Source organism: Metopolophium dirhodum, chromosome 5 (assembly GCF_019925205.1).
Source record: "Metopolophium dirhodum isolate CAU chromosome 5, ASM1992520v1, whole genome shotgun sequence".
In the NCBI taxonomy this organism is placed as follows: domain Eukaryota; kingdom Metazoa; phylum Arthropoda; class Insecta; order Hemiptera; family Aphididae; genus Metopolophium; species Metopolophium dirhodum.
This window is the reverse complement of record NC_083564.1, coordinates 36,521,909-36,533,508: the sequence shown is the minus strand read 5'-3', so window position 1 is coordinate 36,533,508 and position 11,600 is coordinate 36,521,909. Positions and strand designations below refer to the sequence as shown.

The 11,600-nt window shown below is 29.3% G+C and overlaps 1 long non-coding RNA gene across 1 annotated transcript; it reads left to right on the top strand.

Annotated features, from left to right (window-relative positions):
* The first annotated feature begins 983 nt into the window (after positions 1-983).
* On the top strand, positions 984-6,223 carry LOC132944241 (uncharacterized). The gene is made up of 3 exons (XR_009664434.1): positions 984-1,282; positions 4,867-4,994; positions 6,099-6,223. It is a non-coding gene; the product is annotated as an uncharacterized LOC132944241 (long non-coding RNA).
* Positions 6,224-11,600: the final 5,377 nt, after the last annotated feature.

The following is an 11,600-nucleotide window of genomic DNA, read 5'->3' as shown; positions in this document are numbered from 1 at the left end:
ATACTTATATTGATATTATTAAATATTATTAATACCGTAGCCGGTTAAGTTGAGTTATTATTATTTGTTTATTATCATATTTGTATATTATAATAATACATTTTAGACGTTTCAATTACCCACGAATAATATTTTTAAAATAGGTATATAAACTACAAGTTACAACGAATTATGAACGATATTTCAAAAATTAATTGCCGAAAATCTTAGTTTTTAACTGAAAACGACAGAGAAGTCTGAGTTTGGCGGTCAGTCTTATTTTTAAGTTATATTATAGCTAATTGAACTTTTTGGTATTTTCATATAATATATCCGGTGTAGTCACTCGCACACTGCGTTTGCTCGAACAATTAAAATCAAAAACATCCCTCGACTTGTTATGTAAATCCACCATGGGTGGGTGTCAGAATTATTTTTGCATCATCAATTTTCAAACGTTGATTTACCTAGATTAAAAAAAAAATGAATTTGTTATACTTAAGCTCGGTAAACTTTAAGCGTTGTACGGGTGCGTAAAACACCGAAAATCGTGAACTTCGTAAGGCTGTACCATAAATACCAATGGCTTCCCGGTAGTAGAGTTTTGGACATGTACCTACATAGGTAACTTATAATAATTCATATTGTAAATTAATTAGGCACCAAAAAAATATAACTTCTCAAACACTGTGTCTATTGAGAATGTATTAGAATGTCTATAAACTTACGGACCAGTTTGTATAGTTAAATTTGGCATGCGAACTATAATTGAAATAGAAAACCAGAATAGGTGCATTGCAGATGACAAAGATTTCTGTAAAAGAACATATGATTTATCAATATACCGTATAGAAACTGATAATACTGATAGTACTAGATAATACTATAATATATAAGTTCTATGGATTTATCATAATAAACAATATATTTTATAATATCTATGGCAATCGTCAATTGTCGAAATTCGTCGGCGACGGTTAACAATTCTAATAATTTCAGCAAACACTATTGTATTATAAATATAATATATTGTATATTTTGATTTCAGTGAACAAAAAAATAATAAGCTACTAATATAAACGGACAGTTCGTTAAACCGTACATATTATAATGTTAAAACTTACATTAAAAATACAAACTCGCAAATTTCATTATGATCAGGTTATTTTCATAAAGTATTTCGATACTTTCAAGTTTCAGTTCATCGGAGTGAGATGATTAGATGGAGATGGATGAAGATAGCTGTTTCTTCGGCGATGGCGGCACTCTAGCTACGTTTCACCGGAAGAGTAGATGTTTACGAGTAAGTTTGTTTTCATATTATTACCTACTATTTCACATTTACTTTTTAGACTTAAATTAGGCGTAAAATAGGAATTATTCTTGTTTTTTTAAATAATTTTTTCAAAAAATATATGTAACATGTATAGCTCATACAATTATAAATTTATAGTTAATAGAAATGCGGATGTTTATACTTCATAGATATTTTTTTATTAAAATCGTGTAAATAATTTGATTAAACAATCAGGTACTTACTCATCACTAGTATCAATTTTATTATATTACGTGTAAAATCACCGACACAAGGTGCAGACTGAATTAAAAAAATTAAAAACATAAAACAATGTTGTAGTAGAAGCAGGAAACTGTAGTTTTTATAATCCATATAATGTAACTATTAAATTGAATCATTGAATTATTATTCAGAGATAACTTTGGGATAAATGCCAAACGTATAAATGTAAATTAAATTAAAAATAATTAAAAAACATTTTGTGAAAGGAACAAGATTACTGCTAATATTTAAGTATTAATTATTATTAACAAATAAATACAAATAATAGATATTTTAATAGCTTTTTACTATTAACATTCAGTGTAAATATAGTTTCTGATCGACTTACCTATATGTAATAAACCTAAATGTAATAAAATAATTATTCATATCAAATATTCCTAACAATTTAATGCAAGGATTCTCATAAATTGATCTTACAGCAGCCTTAAAACACCAAAAGTACATTTGTACTTCATTTACAAAATTTTAATTCCCAATTATGGTGTAGGTACTAATACAAACAATAAATTGCTATTCGAAAAAACAATATCGTATACCTATTATTATTTACTAAATACCTACAACTAAGCTAAACTAAAAATAAACATATGATTACATATACTGAGTGCCTATAAAATAATATTATATATGAAAATTGAATCTTTATTACGAATACTTATCGTTTACACAGACCACCAAGAAAAAATAATTAAAAATATTAAAAAATAAAGAACACATCATTGTAAAATTAATACAGTCATCGATCCGCTCAGAATCTAGAATTTTGGACTTGGAATTTTAGAAATCTAGTTGGTATTATAGTATTTGATGAATTTACTGTACCTCTAAAATCCAGTAATCACATTTTTATTTAATAATTCATAAAATACAATATGCTCTTAAAAAAATATTCTTGTGCTTCTGATATCTATTCACCACCTTAATCAATAATTAAATTGATAAACGAAAATAATAATTTAAATAATACCCATATCATATTATTATAATCAAAATTATAAACTATTTTGGTTTATTGTCATATCAAATTTCAATGAACAAATTGGTCCTTAACACAGAACTCTTTGATACAAAAAGTTGCATTATATTATATCCGTGGATTCATCATATTGATGTACCTAGTATAATATCTATCATTTATTTATTTATCTATGGCAAATCTCAGAGTCGTTGCAGAAGACACATTCGACTAAAAATTCTAAAATTTCAATAAGCAAAGAAGATTTTTTAAGTTCTGTATTCTGGAGCGTTTCCTCATCGGCGTCGCAGTTCATACACGTCACGGATACCGCCGTAAGAGTCTATAATTCAAGCAAGTTTGTTTTTATATTCTTTTGGGGCTTAAATTTACTTTTAAGACTTAAAATAAATATTTAATGTCACGAAAAATGTGCTATCCAAGTGTTGTAGGCGCATATTTTAGTTCCGAACTAGAAATGTATAAAATACGTGAGATATAAACGTCGTCGTCGTTTTTCCAATCCCTGTCCGTAGAATAATTATAATCAATAGGTGCATACCTTTATAGGGTACTCAATATATATAAATATATATATGTTTTGGTTTAATTTATATGTTATAACTTATAACTGATAATAGTCATAAGATACAATTTTAATTAATAACTGGTATTTTTTTTTCCAAATACAACGTTATAAGTTATAGGTAGCTATTAATTTAGTGTCACATACTTAACTTCTATTGTTCACCTAATAACTATATTCTATATCATAGGGATTAGGGCCGTGTAACCATGCACACATAAAAGTAATATTCACGGAATGGTCAACTGCCTAACCTGACGTGTGCGCACTTATGAATAACATACCTACTCATATACTCGTATAGGTATATAAATAATGTAATACTACATACTATATAATAGTGTAATACTACGAATGTGTTACCTATTATGTCCCTAAAAGTTCAACAGTTATTATTATATTTATTTATTTTTTACATATAGGTAGGTACATTACAAGACTAATTAAAATCACATTTATTTTTATTTTTTCGAACACAATGTTTCAAAAATTATTAATTAATATATAATTTATTGGTATAGTATTAAACTAATTAATGAAATAAAACAAACACACCTACTATAATTATTAGTAATAATAATATATCTATGTATAAATTATTAAAATACAAAACGAACAAACGAAAAACGATTCTGAGCAAAGACATCGTTAACTAATAAATAATATTGAGATTAAAGTAATTTATTTTACTATTAGACATTAGCACCTACAATAGTAGGTTAAAGTCATTTTTGCCCAAATAATAACATTTGAAAGTGTCATCGTGTCTATAAATTATAATAATATACTCTAAAAGTTTCATAAATCCGCGAATACTTACTATTTTTAAATTACAACAAAATAACTAAAATCGTTATTTTTGGTTTTAATATGTAATTTCGTCCAAATTTTAACTTATAATATCTGTAAAAAGTAACTGTGTTTATAATAGATTATTTAGATTTTATATGGGTTGAAGTCAATATTATAAAAACTTATTAAAAAAAAATTAAATACAATTAAATAAAGGTAATTTTTTAAAATTATATTTCTATTTTTTTACGTACCCATTATGCTCGATACTATAACTTCGGTCTTCAGTTATAGAAAACAACACTTGCCAATATGAAATTACTGTCGAAGTTTTTTATTTTAAAATATTAAATAGCATCTGATTGACTGATGTGCTATAATGAAACAAAATATAACGAATACACTACCTATACACCTATCTAAATTATATTTTATATTCGTTTAAATTGGACTTTTAATTTTTCTGGACATTTTATTAAGCTACGAATTTATTTAGTTATTTTGTTATTTAGGTAATACATATTAATTAATAGGTATTTCTTAAATTGTTTTTATTATTTTATTCGAAACATTGTTTTTAAATATTGGGATCAATAAAACTATTTTTATTCAATTACTATTTTATATCAATTAGAATTTGTTAATAAACCAAGTAATAAATGAATGGTTACCAAGTAAAAAAAACCGTTTATAAATTTAAATTCAATTTACCGCATTTGCGTCTAGTAGAAACAAATAAATGTTTTTTTGAAGATATTGTAAAAATATCCATCATCCGACATCCATCGGTTAGGACCATATATATATTTTCTATGATTAGGACGGTGAGGTTATAATTATAAATAATCTATGGCAAATGACAATCGTCTGAGACGAACATCGATTCCAATACGTACTCACATATTTCGTTCCATTCTGGTTATTAAACTAGGTGCCTTTTTTTATAAATGTCATTAATCTCAATACTTCCAGACTGAACTTTTGAATCGGAGATATGAAGACGCGCGCTGCATTTTCCTTGGCGGAGATGCACAGCTCTGACACTAGACAATATTATACACTCGAAGGGAACGCGTTTCGCCGGAAGAATAAATAATTACGTAAGTCTTGTCCTTCTATTCTGATGAGGCAGTAGACCTAATGTAAATATTTATTGTCAGACAAACTTATATAACCGCTAGACGTAGAGTAATTTTTAAAATCCAGTTTTTATAGGTGTGCAAAAATTATGAAAAATACCTTAAATTATAATACTTTGCCTACAACTGTTAATTTATTGTTATAGTAGAATAATTTTTAAAATTTGAAATCAATGATTAGGCAATACTTTTATAAGTAGGACGGTAGGTTTTTATACCTACCTAATAAAATAAGAAAATACATAATGATTAATGTTATTTAATATGATTTCTAAGTACATAGCAGATCATACCTAGAGAACACCTCAAACGTACGTTTTTTTGGGGAGGTTTTACGGGATATACCTAAGAGAAATTTTCTTCAAATTTTCACATTTCACTATTTGATATTGTGATATTATTTATGCTTAGGTTAAGTTTCTGTTTTAGAATCGATCGATAGGTTACCTAGGTATATCACATTCTTTAATTTTAATTCTGGTAGTCGAGTATTGGACAAGTACCTACGTCATTTATAATTCGTATCGTAATTTAATTACTCAAAAAATGTTTATGCGTAAATTTGTTTTTATATTATTTTGGTCTTACATTTACTTTTTAGACTTGAATTAAATATTTATTGTCGCGGAAAATCTGTTAACTAAGTAACGTAGAAGCAAATACGTTTACTACTGCCTACCAAAGGCGCAATGTATAATAATAATAAATTATACGCCAGTCCGAACAATCCAAACGCTGTCTTACTCGTAGTCGAGTTCTAGTTGATAACTGACTTGTGAATAAATGTAATTTTTGTTAGGTATAAAAATAAAACTAATCAATCCTTGAATACAACATTTAAAAATACAAACTCTGTGTAATAAAAATTAATATTAGGTATTTTTGTTAGGTATAAAAATAAAACTAATCAATCCTTGAATACAACATTTAAAAATACAAACTCTGTGTAATAAAAATTAATATTAGGTATTTATTGGTAGGTTTATATAATATCTGTAGACTGTAACGCATAGGTCATTAGAATATTGAAGAACATTTTACTGCATAAGATGCGTGTTATTTCAGAAATGGTATTCGTCAGTGAACATTTTCAAACTGGGAATAATAAATCATAAGCAGATTGAAATGTGTGAACGTTTCAGTGTTTCGAAGACTAAGTTTCGTAGCAGATTTTGATTCCGTCACGGGGTATGTATTTTCTTATTTTTCAGTAGGTTTTTTTTTGTATATATAATTTTTTTTTTTAGTATTGTAACTCTAGTTGAATATTTTGTATAGACTTGAAAATTGATAACTTGGTGCCCTATGAATAATCATTCTTTAATGAACTAAATATTTTGAATAGTTTTTTCTGTTTAAGATTCTGGGCATTTTAGTTTGTACTTTGTAATGTGTATTCCTACAGTTAAATTTATTCAAATTTTTTTTTTGGTTTCCTAAAATGCATTTGCCTGCGGGCGCCAACACCCTCCTTCAATTTTTTTTTTATGATTTTACCTCTAGCCAAATTTTTTAAACTTTGACAATCGGGTACCCTTGAATAATCCTTATCTTTAATGAACTAAATATTTTAAATGGTTTTTTTTCTGTTTAAGATTCTGGGCATTTTAGTTTGTACTTTGTTATGTGTATTCCTACAGTTAAATTTATTCAAAATTTTTTTTTGATTTCCTAAAATGCATTTGCCTGCGGGCGCCAACACTCTCTTTCAATTTTTTTTTTAGGATTTAACCTCTAGCCAAATATTTTAAACATTGACAATCTAGTACCTCTTGAATAATCCTTGTTTAATGAAATAAATATTTTAAATAGTTTTTTCTGTTTAAGATTCTGAGCATTTTAGTTTGTACTTTGTAATGTGTATTCCTACACTTAAATGTATTCAAAATTTTTTTTTGGTTTCCTAAAATGCATTTGCCTGCGGGCGCCAAAACTCTCCTTCAATTTTTTTTTTAGTTAGGTAACTCTAGTTGAATATTTTGTATTGATTTGAAAATTGATAACTTGGTGCCCTATGAATGATCATTCTTTAATGAACTAAATAGTTTGAATAGTTTTTCTGTTTAAGATTCTGGGCATTTTAGTTTGTACTTTGTAATGTGTATTCCTATAGTTAAATTTATTCAAAATTTTTTTTTGGTTTCCTAAAATGCATTTGCCTGCGGGAGCCAACACCCTCTTCAATTTTTTTTTTATGATTTAACCTCTAGCCAAACTTTTTAAACATTGACTATCGGGTACCCTTGAATAATCCGTTGATGAACTTTTTTATTATAACTAATTGATCAGGGGATGTATTGCCCGAAAATGTTCAATATTTGTATTGTAACTATACTGGTATAACACTATTCGGGCTATCAATAAAGTCGTGTTCAAAATTAGAAAATTGGTGAGGTATGATATTTTTTTAAGCAATTCTTTCGAGTAGGGAATTCGCTCAATGATATTTAAATATTTTCACCGATTATCAAGTACGATGACTTGTAGGTAACTAGAGACTGAGTGAATAGGAATTAGGACGTGTGTGATATGGCGAAGATAAGGAAATGGGTCAACAGGATTTCAGAATGTTTGGTGTATGAAAGGGAAAGATGAAAAAGAAATGTAAGGTTAGGGTAGGTAAGTGGAGTGAGAGTAGCAGATATGAGAATAATAAGTAAGGTGTTAAGGTACAAAAGAGGATGGAAAAAGAAATTAATTAATTAAGGGTAGTGTAGGGTAGTGTACATATTGTAGTGAAAACAAGAGAGAATAGGTTTAGGTGGTTCGGTCGCTTTATGATAAGAGATAGTGAGAGTGGCTATAGAAGTTAATTTAGGGGAGAAATGTTGGACGAGAAGACTGAATACGAGATGGATAGACAGAATACCGATCATATGGAGGTGTGGAATGAGAGTGGCTGAACCTGTATATAGCTGTGAGAGACGGGGGAAGAAAAAGTGTAAAGGTAGAATAGTTATGTTAACAATGCCGAGTACGTAGGAAAAGATCTTGAATTGCAAAGGCCCTATTGACTCTTTGGCTTCAACTAACTATAGGTTTACCTAACTAACCTTCTTATGACTCATTAGGACACTTTGAATAAAAAGATCCTGAGTTGCAGGTTGCCGAACTTAAGTGTTTGATTATCAAGTTGATTCTTTGATTGTTGACACCTTAATCCATGCTATGGATGAAGCCCTTGAGGCTCCTTTATATTGATAGTCGTAAGCGATACTCGATATAAGTATACTTTATTTGGCCTCAATTTATTGTTCCCCTCGAAGACTGCTGATAAGACCATTATGTCCTATCCAATATCTTAATTATCTATGATGGAGCCATACCCAGCTCACTCGTGCAAACTTGTTGTCGGTTGGGATGTCAGCGCACTATTTGCTTTCCATCTTTGACCCACGCGTAGCATACCAAATGTACGATTAAGAAAACACTAAAATGATTGGGTCAGAGAGAGAAATAAATGGTGCGCTAAAAAAATGACATCCTCTTAGTGTTATCAAGTTGAAGAAGGCAGATATATGCACTGAAATATTCAAAAATATGCACTTAAAATTCAAAAAAATACTGAATGAAAACGTTTTTATTAAAATTTTTTTAAATTAATAAATTATAATTCAAATTGGTTTACAAAAAAAATTCTTTATTTACACACTTGGTAGGTAACGGATGAACCGAAAATATAAAAACATTTTAAGAAAATAAGCATAAATACGAAGAAATCATGAAAACATGCAATTATATTAACTAACCCCAAAAAAACGCATATTGGTAACGGTGTTGTAATAAGAGGGATCTCCCAAAAAAAATACGTATTTCTGTTAAAATATTAGGAAAATGTATTAAGTACCGTAAAAGTGCTAAATTTGAGCTATTACTTAAAATATTATATTCATAACAAATTATCATAGAAGGTTAGGTACTGTTATTCCTCATACTTATTATAGTTTAATTTAACTACAACATTCTAGTAGAGTCTGATAAAATTTGGTTCCACGACTTTGATCATACAAACTTTAAATACTAAACTATGGGTCTGAAATTTAGTTTATATAGATCTAAATAATCCAAAACATACATTGCTTCAAAGTCTTGTATTGTAGTAGGTAGGTAACTATCAAAAAAAAAAACTAAAAAAAATCATACTTGAAATCTATATATAATATACGTATATTGTAATAAATGTTCAAATGTTTACTATAGTACATTATAAAAAATTAACTTAAGTTCAATATAATACATTATAACAGGTGTTCAAATAAACATTTCATACCAAAAATGTTGTTTTTTTTTTTTATTAATTAAACATAAGACTTTCCTAGCCTAAGGCTATCTAAATCTAGGGATATTGAAAATGTACATAATTTTTAACATTATAACATGATAATTAAAATTTTTAAGTACTATGGATAATTACAATTGGTATAAAATATAGTATGACATATAAAATTAATGATATTTGTTAGCATGAGCAAAATGTATACAAATAGATAAAATAGCAACGTGTTTATATAAACTAAAGTAAATAAAAATAATTAATTGTAGGTATGGTCTGATATACGATGAAAATATAGATAAAAAGGGAAAAACCTGTACACTATGGACAGAAACGTTTATTGACAATCTCGGTAAGGAGATTAATTGGTGGAGTAATTAAAGAGTTAAAATTAGAAATAAATTCTGATAAAACATTTGTGATGGATTCCATGGAAGAGGTTACCGTTTTGGTCGCTGCAGCATAGGATTTCCTTGAAAGCTGCCGAGCATGATCTCCTGGAACATCGTTTGACGAAGACTTTGTAGGCGTTGGTACATTTGTATTTTTGCGTTTTTTTGTAACGGATTGATAAACACGGCATCCTTTGTAGTTGGCCGTGTGTACCTCAGAACAGATTGCGCATTTGGCTGGACTAGCTCGGTCCTTTGTGCAGTTCACGGAGCGGTGGTCTCCACCGCATTTGACGCACCTATATTCATGTTGACAGTCATTATCGGTATGGCCGTAGGCTTGACAATTATGGCACTGAGGCGGACCACGGCGGGACAGATGAGGTTTTTCGATTATAACTTTGGTATCAAGTAGCGAAGTGATATTGAAATATCTTTGTTATTATTCTGACGATATAAATCAACAAAAAATAATGGGAGACCGCGTCTATTTTTATCTTGGACATTGATAACTTGTTTCACAGAATGTCCTTCTTCCGACAAGGCGACAGAAATTTCCGTGAAATTTCCGTACACAATGTGGAATGGTGGAGATTTCTTATTGCGACTCTGAATGAGTGATTAACGCGAGCTTGAAAAGTATGAAAACTGGAATCAGTATTATTGAGATGATTCAGAATAGTGTTGTAATTGAGTACGCCTCTGGGATATACGATCAGGTATGATTTAGTAGACATTTGTGAAGGCGGAGAAATTTGAGATGTTGGAGATGTAAAACGGAGGTGGCGTGACGTCTTGTGTATCGAGCATAGGCTGCTCGATATTTTGTTTTGCAGGACCTGATTTTTCGTTGCAAACTGTCGCACTGTTGGTGGATGTATTAAATATGTTGTCACTAGAATCATCAGAGTACAAGGCGGCATACCGATTAGGTGTAACGAATTTGTTTGACTTTTTATCAGCAACTTTTGGCGAAATTGACGAATTTGAAAAATTGCGTTTGTTAGACATTGATGTCTGGAGCGAGTCGCCACCGGTGTTGTGGACTTTGTCTACCATATTATCGAACTGCGAGTGCGATAACGGAGCTCATAGGCAACTACGTGCGTGCACGTTGAGCGTAATAGCCGGACTGAAAAAAAAAAATGTTGTTAATTCACACAGTCTCTCTTCAAATTATCTACAAAATATAAATGTTTAGTTAATTGGTAGACTTGATTAAGTATTTAATCATTTATCTAAAAGAGATGTGCCGGGTCGCCACATTACTATTTCGAGGGGCCATGGTGCAAGCGTCAATATATATTATATTAGAAATACAAACTTAATATTTCACTAACAGTAAATATTATAAACAAATATTACGAAATGTACTATACTCATATTATATTATGATTGTATTAGTTACAAACTTTTGAAATAAGTGTTATGTTTGAGGATTTAATTAATTTCCTAAAAGGAAATGCCTCAAGGTTGCCTCAGTAAGTTTAGGGACCGTAGTTAAAGTGCCGTCCACCAATAAAGTACCCGAAAAAAAAACGATTAATTCAAATATAGAAGGTACTTATATCATATACTTTTATCAAAGTATGATTGTGTTAGCCACAGTCTTGTGTAAATTATATTGTTTTATGTTTTCCCAATCTAATAATAAAAAATACTGAAAATTAATAAAATCACAAATATTAGTACAATAGAGAGACTGTGCATTGATTTACAAAATTGTCTTAAATTTACTTTTTGCATAGAGAATAATATGAAGGTGGGCTGGGCTTTTAATATCAGAGTATGGGGCCCAGACCCACACTGTTTACTCGAGTGAGCTGGGTATGGCTCCATCATAGATAATAGAGATATAACATAATGGTCTTATCAGCGATCTTCGAGGGGAACAATTGAGGC